Source organism: Otolemur garnettii, unplaced genomic scaffold, assembly GCF_000181295.1.
Source record: "Otolemur garnettii isolate 467f Iridium unplaced genomic scaffold, OtoGar3 scaffold00015, whole genome shotgun sequence".
NCBI classification, from domain to species: Eukaryota; Metazoa; Chordata; class Mammalia; order Primates; family Galagidae; genus Otolemur; species Otolemur garnettii.
Window position 1 is genome coordinate 10,612,123 of NW_003852410.1, and position 15,079 is coordinate 10,627,201.

Consider the following 15,079-nt stretch of genomic DNA (forward strand, 5'->3'; position numbering starts at 1 on the left):
GGTGGTGGTGGTTGTTGTTTCTGCAACTTGGCTGAATCTAGTATCAGATAAGTGGATTTTCACTCGGAATGACTCCCCTCAGGGAAGAGAAATCTGAAAAGAAGAAGTAGAAAACAAGAATGACGATGGATTTTCCGTGTTGTCCTTCACGGATCTGGTAAATGCTCAGTAAAAGTATTTCCTTTTTTAATCATGATAGTGTAGGGAGGACTGTGAAGACGTACGTTTTCTAATAAATGAATAGTCCTGAGTATCACTTAACGGCTGATGCCGTGAGTGCAAACATCATTCAGCCTCACGCAATGAATTCACGGAATAAATTTGATGTGGCAGGTATTGGGTTTGGTCCTGGGAATGGAGAGATCTTGACTTAATTCGGATTCCCTAAAAGAGAATTTGAGATGGGGATTCTTGTTTCAAGTAACGGACGGGCAAGAGGAGTAAAAAAATAATGCAAAACAAAAAACAGGGTAGGGAACGAGAAAAGAGTGAGTAACTCTGACCTAGCTGCAGCCTGCCCCAGTGGGAAGCTCTGGATCATGGATTGTGCCACAGAATTGATTCCATCTTGTAGCAGAGAAAATGGTCTTGGGTCTGGACTTTGTTAGAGGGTTAAGGGAGAGCAGCACCCTTTCCCAGGCATGACAGTGCCTGTTTGACTGAAAGCACATCTTTGAATACAGGCAGCTGTCAGCCAGTACTCACTGCAGCTGAGGGACGAGGGCTCCAGCCTGGAGAAGGGGACCTGGGCAGAGCAAAACAGCACCCGCTGCAGAAGCTGAAGGCCCAGGTCACCCCGCACAGTAGAAGGCTTTTGCCCTGTGTAGAGTGATTATTTTGTAATATAAGCCTATTGCACAGCAGGGGCCCTAAAATGAAGTGCTAGTAAAAGCAAACAAATACAAATATTTTAAAAAAAATTATTGTTAGTATTTTGCACAGATTCTTAAGAAAACTTTCAATTTTCATTAACAGTATCCAACTTTTAACGCTTAGAATCGGCTTGTGTATTTCTTCTCTGGCTATAAAACAACTCCCCCTCTACATTACCATAAGGCAAAACTAAAATACTGTGCGCAAGTCCATGCATGCAGACACACATTTGCTGAATTACAATAAGCTGAGAAAGGCTGAAATTTTGCCTACTTATTTGAATTAACTGTCCTATCTTAATTATTTAGTGAACACAACGGCATTCCAAAACTCTAATATATTTTAAGAAAACTTAGGCATGGTTTTTCCTTTCGCATCACTTCATCCCTCTTTCTCCTTTGTTCGCACGTTGCTAATTCCACTATTTAATGGCATCACTTTGGATGGGTCAGGACTCTGCGACTGTCCGCAACTAACAGGAAAACCGCCTATTTCTTCATGTTTTCTCCGTGGGGTGATGCCTTGAATACAGGAGGTGCTCAATACGTGTGGTGTGTGTGAATTAGTCGACCAACTGTGAAGTTACATTTTATGAAGCAGTCATGTTCTAAAGCCAGCAAAGTATCAGTTTCATAAAATCACAATATCCCTTGAAAGGCTTATAAAATTTCCCATTAAGGAACATATAATACTTTGTGTGTGTAGATACACACGTCTGTATCTGCTCCTCCAATTCCATATTAGTAATATTCCTTTCTAGTCCTCAATTTTCTTCAATTTCCTTCTCAAGAATTATAATTTCATCCCTACCTACTTGAGGATTACTCAAACGATACATCTTAATTCTTATTAATGCTCAAGAACAACCTTTTTACACGCTTTTATAGTTTCGGATAGCTTGCATTGATTTTTTTCGGTGTGTTTAATATGCATGAGAAAACATAGACCATACCCAAAAAACTAAATTTGTGTACATTGACTCTATTCATTTTGAAATTTTATTGTATTGCTTCTTAAGTGAACATAATTAGCCCATTGACTTAAACAAAAACATCCCCCCAAACTCCCATTGGTTTTATTTAATCCTCCGAATTCCTTCACATCTCCATTTCTTTCACATTTATTCAGCAACATGAGCAGTATTGAGTAAGTGTTTTCTCTCTGGAAGTTTACGTTGCATTCACAGCCAATATTCAGCCACATGAGCACCTACCTATTCTCTTCCTAACCAATGACTTGCTCTTCTCCATTCAGCCTGTCACACTGCTGTGTTTACAAGATTGCCTCCAGCAGCTAATTATTGTAAACAACATAATGCTATATGGTACTGATGAGAGTAAATATGATAATGACCATGCCTACTCATCATAGCTTCATCTTTGGAAAACTATTTCTGAAAGTAAGCAATTGATGAGAGTTGGAATACAAAGAGAAGGAGATGGGGAAAAATTTGATTACTAGGTTTTAGAGGTTTTCAATTTGCTGAAAAAGTAAATCTCTAACATAATGACATGCAAGAATGTGGAAGAAAAGGCTCCATCACCGCTTGGACAGCTGTTTACATTTTCTTCCATCTGGAGCTCAGGAGAAAAGAATAAAGTTTTGTTTGATTGTAGCGACCCAGGTCAGGGAATTAAAAATGCAACAAAATTCTCCAAAACCAGGATGACCCATGCACACTGATTTCCCCTAAGCCAACACAAATTTATTTCCTCCCCAAAGCAATCAGCATTCTGGACATTGAATAAGATGAAGATTGTCCAGCAGTTGTTTTTCCCTTCTCCCAACCTCGATGCCACTCATTGTTTTCATCCGAGTCACCCGCAAGTCTCATTTCCATATCAGAGGGTCAGACAAGAGAATGTTCTCAACCACAGGGAGACAGCAATGTAAGTTTGGGGACATTTTAATAGATCTTTATCTAATCACACACAGTGAGATAGATGTTGATTCCTTGTCAGCACATTAAAATTACAGTAGTAGTGAAATGTATCTCACAAAGAGAAATTGCTAGATGGTGAAATCAGCTTAACGAGGGTGTGGACAAATTGTGGCTTTTCTAAAAGCTCCTTACTCACCATGCTAACTCTAAAAATTATTTATTATTAATTGCAAAAGAACACACAGACCAAATAAAGAGCTAACTTCTAGATGTACTGAGATTTTGACCAAGAAAAAAGACTTTATAAATAAACACAATGGCAAATACGTTTCTCACTGAGGAATAAGGCGTCCCTATGATGTTTCCATATGATTTTCCAAATGTCTCAGAGTATTGGAATAGAATTTGCCCTAGTCTCATTTCATATTTCTATAAAATGAATTTAATGGTTTTTGAAAATTATGCAGTAGTTCCAGACATAGACATAAGGTTTTGCATTACTTTTTCAATAATATACAGAGGATACCAAAATTGTATATGCATTTTAAGAAAGGAAAAAATGATTAAATTTGTAAAACTCAACTCACATTTGACCTCTGCAAATATAAAAGGGGCTCAATGTGACTTGCCTTTTGTTATCAGTGTATATTGAGTATCAAAATTTTAGAACAGTTTTTTCCTTTCTCAAAATGTGTAAGCATTTTGGAGACTCTATGTACATATTATAAATATATAATGCATTTTTGTTTTTCACATTCAGTTATTATACAATTCATTTAAAGTGTCAGTCATTTTCAATCTTCTTCTTTTAGTTTTCTTCAAATCTTGCAGCAGTTTTCTATTGCTGCTGCAGAAAATTACCAGAGGCTCAATGGCTTAAAATAACATAAATGTATTACTTTCCAGTTCTGGGGGTCAAAATCCCATGCCTATGTTTTGGCCAGACTGCATTCCTCTGCAGGCTCTGGGGCAATGATTTTCAACCGGTGCATCTTGGCACACTGGTGTGCTGCAAAAAATTTAAAGACCATTAATTAAATTATTTCTGAAAGAAGTTCAAAGCATAGTAAGTGGATTCTTTTTTCCTTTCTTTCTTTTTTTTTTTATCAACATAATTTAAGTTTGCTGTAGAAGTTTAACTATAGGCTCAAATATGCTGTGAGATAAAAAAGGTTGAAAAACACTGCTTTAGGGGAAAATTCATTTCTTTGCTTTTTCCAGTTTGCTACATTCCTTGGCTTTTTGGCTTTTCCTTCTATCACTTCAAACTTTTACTTCCACATCACCCCTCCCACTATTAATTCTGATCTTCCTACCTCCCTCCAGTAAGGGCACTGGTGCTTGATTACAGTGGGTTGACCAGCTAATCTATGATAATCTCTCCATCTCAAGATCTTTTACTTACTCACATCTGTAAATTCCCTTTTACTGTGCAAATTAGCATATTGACAGGTTCTAGAGATTAGGACATGAACATTCTTGAGGGCTCATTATTTAGCCTAATAATACCTACTATTTATGTACACAATGATTCTTTCCATATCATATACCTTCATGTACTTATTATTTTATTCTTCAACCATTACTCATCTTTCATTTTTTGGCATGTTTAACATCTTTATATTAAAATATGTTTCTATATTGTAATAATCAAAATTCTTATGGGTTTGCCAGTCTATCTTATCAAATTGTCATTTTAAATTATTTTTCTTATACAAAACTAATAAATTATTTTTATAACACTCTTCACAGAGAATATATGTGATAATGTATGTCTATTTATCATATCTCTTATATCTCTTCAAAAAGGTAAATTTTGTTTGAAAACTGTTTTTCATGTGTGATATTGATTTCTTTTAGTTCATAAAAAACTAAACTACCACTTTGTATATACCTATAATACTATGTGCTAGAAATTATAAATAATCTTGAATTCTCAGAAGAAAATTCTAAAGGTAGTTATTACTATGCTCATTTTAAGAATGACAAAAGTGGCTATGCGCAGTGGCTCATGCCTGTCATCTTGCTTTCTAGGAAGCTGGAGTGGGTGGATTGCTTGAGCTCAGGAGTTGGAGACCAGCCAGAACACGAGTGAGACCTTGTCTCTACTAAAAATAGGAAAAAAAGTGAGCCAGGTATAGGGGCACATGCCTGTAGTCTCAGCTACTTGAGATACTGATGCAAGAAGATTGATCAAGCTCAAGAGAGCTTGAGGTTGCTGTGAGCTGTGATGCCATGGCACTCAGGGAGACAGACTCAAAATACATATATATCAAAACTGAGACTAAGAGTGGACTGGTGACGCCTCCAAGTCTGTGCAGCTGATAGATTGTGGATTTACTATTTGTATCTAGATTCTAATCAAAACATACGTCAGTAAAATATGGGTAAATTTATTCTGCAGATTATATCAGTTGTGTAGCTTTAGGTACTCTTTATTTATTTATTTTTTAAATCACTTTGCAAAAAAGATATTTGCACCAGATGATTCATTGCACCTCAATTTGTTATAGCCAAGTTATGGAAGAAGCCCATGTGCCTATTGACCTATGAATGAATGGATTAATAAATTGTGGTAATGTATACCATGGAATACTATGCAGCTTTAAAAAAAGATGGAGACTTTACCTCTTTTATGTTTACATGGAGGGGCCTGGAACATATTCTCCTGAGTAAAGTATCTCAATAATGGAGGAAAAAGTATCCTATATACTCAGTACTTCTATGAAACCAACTTATATTTAGTCACACTTTCTTATGAAAGATAGAACACAACTACAGCCCAGGATGAAAGAGAGATGGAGTGGGAAGGGAGGGGAGGGGAGGGGTTTGATAGAGGGAGGGTAAAAGGTGGGACCACACCTATGAAGCATATTGCAAAGGTACAAGTCAAATCTGTCAAGTGTGGAACATAAATGTCTTAACACAATAATCAAGTAAATGAGGCAAAAGCTATGTTGATTGGTTTGATGTAACCATGTTAGACTGTATAAAAAAATCAACACGTTGTACCCCACATATGCATAAATGTATTCATGATCTATGTGTATATGATTTAATAAAAAAATTTCTGTATATATTCTATGCTGGTTTATGGGTTCTATTGTGAATTATGTTTCCCTCATAATTCTTCAACTAAGTTTATTAAAATAAGAAGTGAACTTTAAATTACCATGGGCATGTGAAGAGATGTTTTCTTATCATTTGCCATTCTCTTTTACTCATATGTCTAGAAAGGTTGTTTTCTTACGTGATCTCCAGGAGGCCGTCCTGCCTCCTCCTTAGACAAAGTTAGTTGTTGTTGCTTCTATGCTGTGTCCTTTGTTATCTGTTCACTGAGGAGACCAAGTTTGACTCTTTGCCTTCACCTCCACTCTGTAAACTCAGGAAAGAAAGGACCTTGACCATTTGGTTTTAAAACTACATAACTGAGGAGCGACACAGAGAAAGGGGCTTCAAGTCGGGTGGGAGGAAAGCCCAGCCTGCTGAACACTCACCACTCAGCAACTCTCAACAAAAAAAGGGGAAAGAGTGTAGGTATGAGACAATCTCGGTAAACAATGACCAATGAGGTAATCCTGGTGACCAATGAACAAAGAGGTAATCCAGATGACCAATGACCAGTAGAAAAAGACAACAATCAATGACCAGTAAAAAAGGTAGTAATGGTTCAGAGGGGCCAGCAAAGGAGTTCAACCAATTTCAAATGGAGAGACAAAGGGAATTTTCTGTACAGCCCTTGTGTCTCTGTCTCTCTCCTCATGAGAGGGACCCACTTCCATCTCTTTTTGGCAGGGCTCTAAACTTTGTCTTTGTTTCTTAAGCAGAATTTCTCTTTCTTAAGGCTGAGACTTGGAATGTTCCTTTTGGTTTCTATTCACGCTACCTGTGCTGCTTCTGCTTTATGTTCAGTTTCTATGTTTGCTTTTGATTCTTGCTGTGCCTCATTGAACTTTCCAGCTCAGCCAGTAATCATCCCAGGGGTCAACTGGGTTTAGGGATATGGGACCTCAACCCCCAACGACGTCCAGAACCTAGGACACTTGGGTGCTGAAGTATGTATCATGGTTGCTAAAATCGCCTAGATTCTACCTACGTGTGTAGTTACTGATAAAATGGATTAATGAATAAATGAACCAGGTATGAGTTTAGCAGAAATTTTGAAAAATAACTTCCAGGACTTTGTGTACATTATACTTAATGCTGTTATTCTAATTTTTCTTGTGATTTTCAATATGTATTTTACATATTCATGACATAGTACTGCCTTACATACAAACCTGTTTGGTTGGGTTAATACCCCTAAAGATTTAGATTGATTAGACAACCAAAAAGTCTTAATTTTTTTTATAAGGATGATTATCTTAATATAAGATTATGTATTTTTATATCATTCTCAGAAGAATCATAGCTGTGCTGAGAAAAAAGAAACCCATCAACAAAAAACACATCCTTGGGACGTGTTTAATAGACAGACATAATACCTAAGAAACACCTGTAGTTTAACCATTATATTTACTCAAAGTCAGTTCTGTTAGAAAATTAATAGATTGTTGTAAAGACATGGCTAATTGATCAATTGCTTTTATTTTTCTTAATTTTTAAATTGATATTTATATGTTTCCCAAACAAAGAAGAAAGCTTATCAAACTATCTGTAAGACTGCTATGATTTAAATTTTTGCAAGGATCTGGGCCAGCACCTGTGGCTCAAAAGTGTAGGGTGCTGGCCCCATATGCCAGATGTGGCAGGTTCCAACCCAGCCCCAGGCAAAAAAAAAAAAAATTTTTTTGCAGGGATCTTTGGATCTTTCTGCATGGTCTTTTATAAAGCAACAGGTTCTTCTTCTAGAGCAAACATTTGACCCAGATTAATCTTCTTTATAAATTTAGATTTTCACATATAGAACTTGCTTAAGGGAAAGTATACCTGCATAGTCTAAAACCGTTTTAATCTTACATTTTCTTAGTGAAGAAGAAAAACAACTAAAAGGCATTTCTCAAGGGTTGGGAAATCATAGATTATTTATAACTGAGCTACCGCAATGCAAACAACTACATGGTTTTCCTCTTGCCCCATAGAAAGTTAGTGAGATTCTTCCTTCACTTGACAAAATCCATTTATTAGAAGAATATTGAAATTAAATCTAGTGAAAATTTTATGCACATATGTTTTTACTTGACAAAAGCTCAGGGTCCTCAAAATGAAATTTCAATGTATTTGTTGTTACTTTTCCTTTATTAAGTTTTTCTTTAAGGAAATTGGTTACAATTTTATCTGAATTTGCCTTCAACCTAAAAACTAGCCCAGGGGTTTTCAACCTTGAGACTATTGAGATTTGGCTGATAGGGGAAAGTCCCTGGCCTCCACCTACTAGATGTAAAGTGTGATAATTTAAAATGTCATTAAATATTGCCAGATGTCCACCAGCGAGGCCAGGAACAAACTCACTCTGATTGAGAACCACTGTTGTAGCCAGGCGAAAGAACCCAATAGAATCAGTGCAGTGTCTTTCAAATCCAGAGACTGGATTTGATATTTCTCTCTGATATTTCTAGAATAATCAAGGCCTCTGTGTATTTTTTTTTTTTTTTTTTTTTTAGAGACAGAGTTTCACTTTGTCACCTTTGGTAGAGTGTGTGGCGTCACAGCTGACAGAAATCTTCAGCTCTTGGGCTTAGGCTATTCTCTTGCTTCAGCCTCCCAAGTAGCTGGGAGTACAGGTGCCCACCACAATGCCCAGTTATTTCTTTCTTTATTTATTTTATTGCAGTTTGGCTGGGGCCAGGTTCAAACCCACCACCCTCGGTATATGGGGCCAGCGCCTACTCACTGAGCCACAGACACTGCCCTCTCTGTGTATGTTTTAAACTGAAGATTTTGTGCCTGATTTTGAAAACCCAAGAGATACATTATACTATGGAAACTGGGCAGAGGACATGCCCCGGAAAGAGAATTAACCTATTTGCCGCTTACTAATGCTGAGATTTACAACTTTAGACTCCAAACCTACCCGCACACCCAAACCAGTAGTTATGATCACTAGCCTCCTCACCCAGGTGAAAGTGCAGAGTGAATTCAGCTGTTCAGATTTTACAGCATAGTTTCTGGCTTATCTCTACCAATTCCAAAGGCTGCTGAACTGAAATTGCTAGAAGTATTATTTAGAAACTTACACATCAAAGAAACAGCAGTACACTCACTGAATTTTTTCATAAAAGGCATAAAATATACATCTTTCCCATCAATGCATTAAATAAACACACACATACATTTTCAATTTCTTTCTTCATATGATCAAATTAAGTCAAGTTGTTTGCGTTTTGTCCCAGGGTCTTGTCTGAATTGAAGAAGTGGCTTCTCCTTGTGAATCTAGTTCTTCCACATTCGCTGTTTCCAAAAAGCTTACAAACATGTTGGCCTTTTCAAATTCATCTGTCTCCCGTGTGAAGACCTGCCTGTTCTCCAGTGTCTATCTAATTATCTTCACCAAAAGGAAGATTCTGAAAGGACCAGCCCTCCAGAGCTTTCCAGTTTTATTCTGTTAAGTTTTCTTTGTGAGTAGGGAGCTGGGCGGCAGCGTTTCCTTAAGGGATTCCATATAGGATCTTGGAAACTAGTGTTCTCTGTATTTTGTTCTCTCGAGGTAAGGCAGGCAGTCTGTGCACAGAGCTTTCCAGAGGTTACCAGAAGTAAAGAGCCTGTACATTTTAACTAATTTGATAAAATGCTAAATAGTCACACCGGAGTAATGGGTTTCCAGGCCCATTCTCTGAGTTCAGTCAGTCCCTTTGTTTGTATAAAGCAAAACATGTCTATAACTCCTTTAGCATATTCCGTTAGGTACGTTTGTTTGGGAAGAGGGATAATGAAAGCAAATTTCTGCCAAAACACTTCAAAAGGCAAATCAAATTCAAACAAAAGAATTGGCGGTATTCCAGTCATCTTCATTCTCCAGTATTTTGACTATAAACGTGGATAATATTCACTTCTTTTCTAAAAGAGTGACAAAATTCTTACTGTTCACTTGGGATTTTTCTGATGCAGCTGTTTTCTGGTAGGTAATGCTTCACAAAATAGTTCAAACTCTGAAATGGCTTCATCCTCAGGGCGTGCGAGTAAATTGTACGGTTCCCTCAAACATCATGCACAGCAATGATCCTGACACAGTGGGGTCACCTTGCAGAGCAGAGTGTGTATCCAGGGTCATAGAAGAAGTTTAGTCCACTTGGTGATGTCAACTAGAATATTATTTCAATAAAAAAAAAATCAGTCGGTTGCATGCACCACCTTTTTTATTCTTTATAGCAACTGACCCGTAGCATGGCTGAAGAAACTGTGTTTTAGAGATACTTTCATGAACTACATGGCTCATAGAAGCTGGCCTTGGTTCACTCAGCTGTGATATATATCATCAAAACTCTGAACTATGATTGTCTGAATTTAGGGCCCACAGTCTTATCTGAAAATGTTCTTTTCTGTCTTTAAACTGAACACTTACTTCCTCCATTTGAAAGTAGGTCAATGTGCCTATCTGATAATTTTTTTTAGAAAATCCTTAAAAAAGAAGAACTCTATGTGTGTTAATTTCTACTTAAATGTGATTCTATAAAGAAAGCCAGCTAATTGAATATGTACAAGAGAGTGTTCTACTTGCATTAGACACATTCCTACAGAGATTTGAAAAGACCAATGTTTGCAATTTATTTCCACTGAACAAATATTTACTAAGCGACTTGTAGAAACAACACAACACACACTGTGAGGCTACAGGCACCAGAATCTAATGATCAGGGCAGCAGGAACCAAAGGGATGGGATTATTCTAATAGACTATTCATACTACTACTGTGACATTTCCATAAAAGTGTTAGGCAACGTAGGAGAGTTGCCTTTGGTCTTTCTTTTTCTTGCTAATCTTAGAATGAGAAAGGCCTTTCTAATTATAATATCACATCCAAGAGACATAAAAGTAAAAATTGGTACATTCAGTTACATAAATATAAATTTTGCATGACCAAAGAAAACCCAAAGCAAATTATATACATGGATAACAAATGCTTAGGATATATAGACAAGATTCCAATGTCCATTATATGCAAAAAGTTTTTACAACTCAATAAGGAACTGTCATATGCATTGTAAATGCACAGTGTTACTCATTGTAGCATTGCTTATAATAGCAAAAAAGTCAGAAATACACTCTCATACAAAAAGAACTGGTCCTGTGTATTATGATGCATAGAATCTATATTATATGCATGCATTTAAAAGGAAAAGTTTTACAGATTGATATAGTAACATTCTAGAAGATATATTGTGAAGATACCAAAAGCGCAGCCCAGCTGGGTGCAGAGGCATGTACTTTGTAGTCCCAGCTGCTGAGGAGGTGGAGGCAGGAGGATCACTTGAGGCCAGGAGTTCTGGGCTGTAGTGAATTGTGCTTATTGGTTATCCACACCAATGACTTCCCTGGAGTGGAAAACACTTGTTGCTTAAGGAGGGATGAACTGGCCCAGGTCAAAAACATGGCAGGAAAAAACTTCTATGCTGATTCATAATGAGATTAAGCCTGTGAATAGCCATGTGGTTCAGCATGGACAATATAGCAAGATCCTGTCTTATGAAAAAAAATAAGTTTAATTATTTTTAAAAAGATGGAGCTCAGGACAGAACTTATCTCAGACTAACATAGGTATGCATTTTTTGTATACATACACATCTTTAGAAAGATAACCTCCAGAATGCTACACTAGCAGCTAGGGAGCTAGCATATAAAAATGGGAGGGACACTTTTCACTGTTATGTGCATTAATCGCCTCCTCCAAATTTAAATTCAAAATATATTTTAAAAAAGAATAGTTTGTAGAATCCATTATGGGGAGGATTCCAGGAAAGAATCATGAAGAGTTTAATAGAAAGTTAAAAAATAACTGATTTGGCAGTAAGGAGAATCTGTCCGGCCTGTGACATGCTGATGAGGTTAGAATAATTGAATTTGTCATGCCAGAGTATTTGCAGACAGAGTTGGCAATGGAGTCCAGAATTTTGAGGCTGTTTAGCTCCACATTGGTCTAAACCTGCAACATTTAGCTATCTCCATTCCATACTTATGCAAAGACTTGTCTGTGTATGCTAGTCCAAGCCAAACACTCTGACTTCCTACGGTCTGGGGGAAATTATGATGAATGGACGCAACTGAAACACTAGAAAAATGTGTAAGATTCACAGACATGAGTGTTGAAGTTAAGAGACAGGAATGACAACCACAAGCCTAGGGTGATCTTATCTTATGTATCTTGCCCTTACTGTTTTTATCACTTCTTTCATCATCCTGGTTGTGGACATTGACTGTATTTGCTTGTTTGAACAGTTTTATACCTTGGAATCAACCTAATAATGTTTTATGAACTGAGCTATCTGTCTGTTTTCATTTCTTTTCAGGAATGGACTGATTTATAGCCCTGGGACCAGACACAGACCCATGATTGGAGCCAGCCCAGTTTACCACATGGTCACCATTAGGGGAAGCATGTGAATTAAAGGAATGATTCTCAATTCTGGATCCTTTTTATAACTATAGAAATAGAGATGAGCTCTCCTTCCATCAGAGCTACTTACTACAAGTGTGTAAGCCTAGAAATTTTGAAGTATCTATCTTGAGTCAGTGGGCTATTGGAGAATGAAGTTAACAACAACAGGTGTGTGCATGAGTCTGTGTGTGTGTGTCCATGCATGCATGTGTGTGAGACAGAGTATGAATCTAGACTGTATCATTTGAATTTCTGAAGCAAATCCCACCTACTTTTGAGACTTTACTTCCTGAGCCAAAAACTGTCTATCTGTCTGTCTATCTATCACAATTTCTTTTTTTCTTTTGAGACAGTCTCATACTGTTGCCTAAGCTGCAGTGCTATAGTGTCAGCCTAGCTCCCAGCTACTTCAAACTCCTGGGCTTAAGTGATCCTCCTGCCTCAGCCACTCAAGTAGCTGGGACTACAGGTGCCTGCCACAATGCCTGGCTCATTTTTTTTTATTTTTAGTAGAGACAGGGTCTCACTCTTGCTCTTGAGCTCAAGCAATCCTCCCACCTCCGCCTCCCAGAGTGCTAGGATTACAGGGATGAGCCCCTGCACCTGGCTGATCATGGGGGTTTTATTACTTAAAAGAGATCTGACTCCACAGCAGTATACCACCAACACAATAGGTGTAATTATAAACTCGGTGATTCAAAGTCTTGCTCTATTTCTGTTTAGACACAACTCCATAAAATCTGTGAACATTGAATGTATGTATACTTCTTTGCCAAGCAATTCAAAGGAGCTCAATTGATCTTATATATCTTTATTTCAATATACTTCAATAAATGTGTTGCGTAACTGTTATAGTCAGGCCTCTTTCTCCAAGAAACAACCAATCATATATAAGCAAAGCATCAAGTCATTTAAAAGACTTGATGAGCCTGGATACAAGACTCTAGTACTTGAATTTTGGCATGGGACAGGAAATATATTAAAAAGAAAGTAGATTTCTTGGGGGTTATCTTATTTTACTGTTAACCTAAAGTTTTGCCTTTCGAAAATCTATGTTTGAATTCTTCTTAAGTTTTAAAAGAGAAAAAAAATCTATAACTTTCTATAAACGAAACACAAATAGTCCTTAAACTGAAGGCAAAATAGTGATGTATTTAAAAACATGTAACTCAGCCCTATATAGCTCATAAATTGACCTTTTGAAATGTACATTACAAATTACATAGTCAGATTTTGCCCTGCCCAGAAAGAGATACATAATGGCATTTACATATTAGTAGTAGCTGAAATTTTATAGATGTTGCTTTACTGCCAAAAAGAAAAAAAAAAGGCAGTTATTTTGGGATCTCTGCAGCTATAAACCTCAACATAGATTTTTACAGTGCTGAGTAAGCTTGGGTAAAATTAAAGCATAAAATTTCCCCACATGGCTACTTTGGTTATCTTTGGGAATATTATTCATTTGAAGATTTTTATTTCAAAAGCAAATATATGGAAGTACTTTCTTTTGCTTGATATGGACCAAATTAATGAAACTAATAGAATAAGCTGGCGGAAATCATCTGTCAAAAACACTGGGAAGACATTTTGCATAGAAATGTCCTTGTGTTTTGACATTCTGATTTCTTGTTTTCTGACACTGCTTTAATTTGCTTTAAGAATATTTTAATCAGTTGCCAAATGTTTCTCGTGCCACACTGGATAGAAATAATTGAATTTTGTAAAGACGTAGCACAGTAGCTGGGGATATGATTAAAAATGTTTTGTTATTTTTTTTTTCATTGACCCTTCTTGCTTTCAAACCCAAGGTCTAATTAAAAACAATGAATTCTAAAAAGGGATTATCACCAAAGATAGATTTAATAAAGCTTTACAGGTTAGTTTTGATAGCATTGTCATTTTCTTTAGCTAGAGGACTAATGTAGCTGGTGCAATGACCAAAGTGAGTAATTAAGCATCTTTCAGGCAGCCCATGTTTAAACAGGAGGTTCTCAGAGCTTATAAATCCATGAGAATAAATCTCTCTGGGCCCATCTCAACTCAAGTAGAATATTTTTAAAATGAGATATAGAACTGAACTTTGCTCTTTTCCAGAAGTGTGCCATGGATTGCAGAATACTTATTTATAGAACTATAAATACAATCATGGCATCTTCTTTCTGATAAAAAAAAAAAATGTGTTTCAGTAAATTTTTTTCTCATTTCACTTTGAGATGAAATGCATCTTTTTTGCTTATGAAATTCAACTCACAAAAGGTAGGATTATATTTTAAAGAAATATGCCCTTAAAAACAGGAAGCACCAAATCATGATCTTTTGTCAACTTCTAGAACTTTTACAACTAGAAAAGGCTTTAGAAATCACCTAAGGAAAAAGAAAAGGTTTTGGACAAATATTTTCTTTTGCCTGTCCAGTATCCACTATTGATTCTATTACTGATAATCTATTTCCCTTTGCTAAATCGCACCCCCATGCTACCCCAGGGCCCATAATTCACAGTCCATTCTTTACTAGTTCCTGATAGGTAGTTTTCTGGAGCTCATTGATCTCTGGTCTTTTCCAGGCCTGACTTTCCTTCTCTCTTTCACGTCTGCAGGCTACCTTGGGTCCTTTTAATTAAGTCCTTTTTGGCAGGTGAGAGCTCAAGTTGGTATCTGCTGCTTGCTCTGAAAGGATCCTTGCTGACCTTAGCCCATTAGACGGGAGGCCAATTAGCACTGAAATTGTGCCCATCATTGCTTCATGACCTAATGTCTGTAATACAAAAGGTATTTGTATAATTAATGAATAAA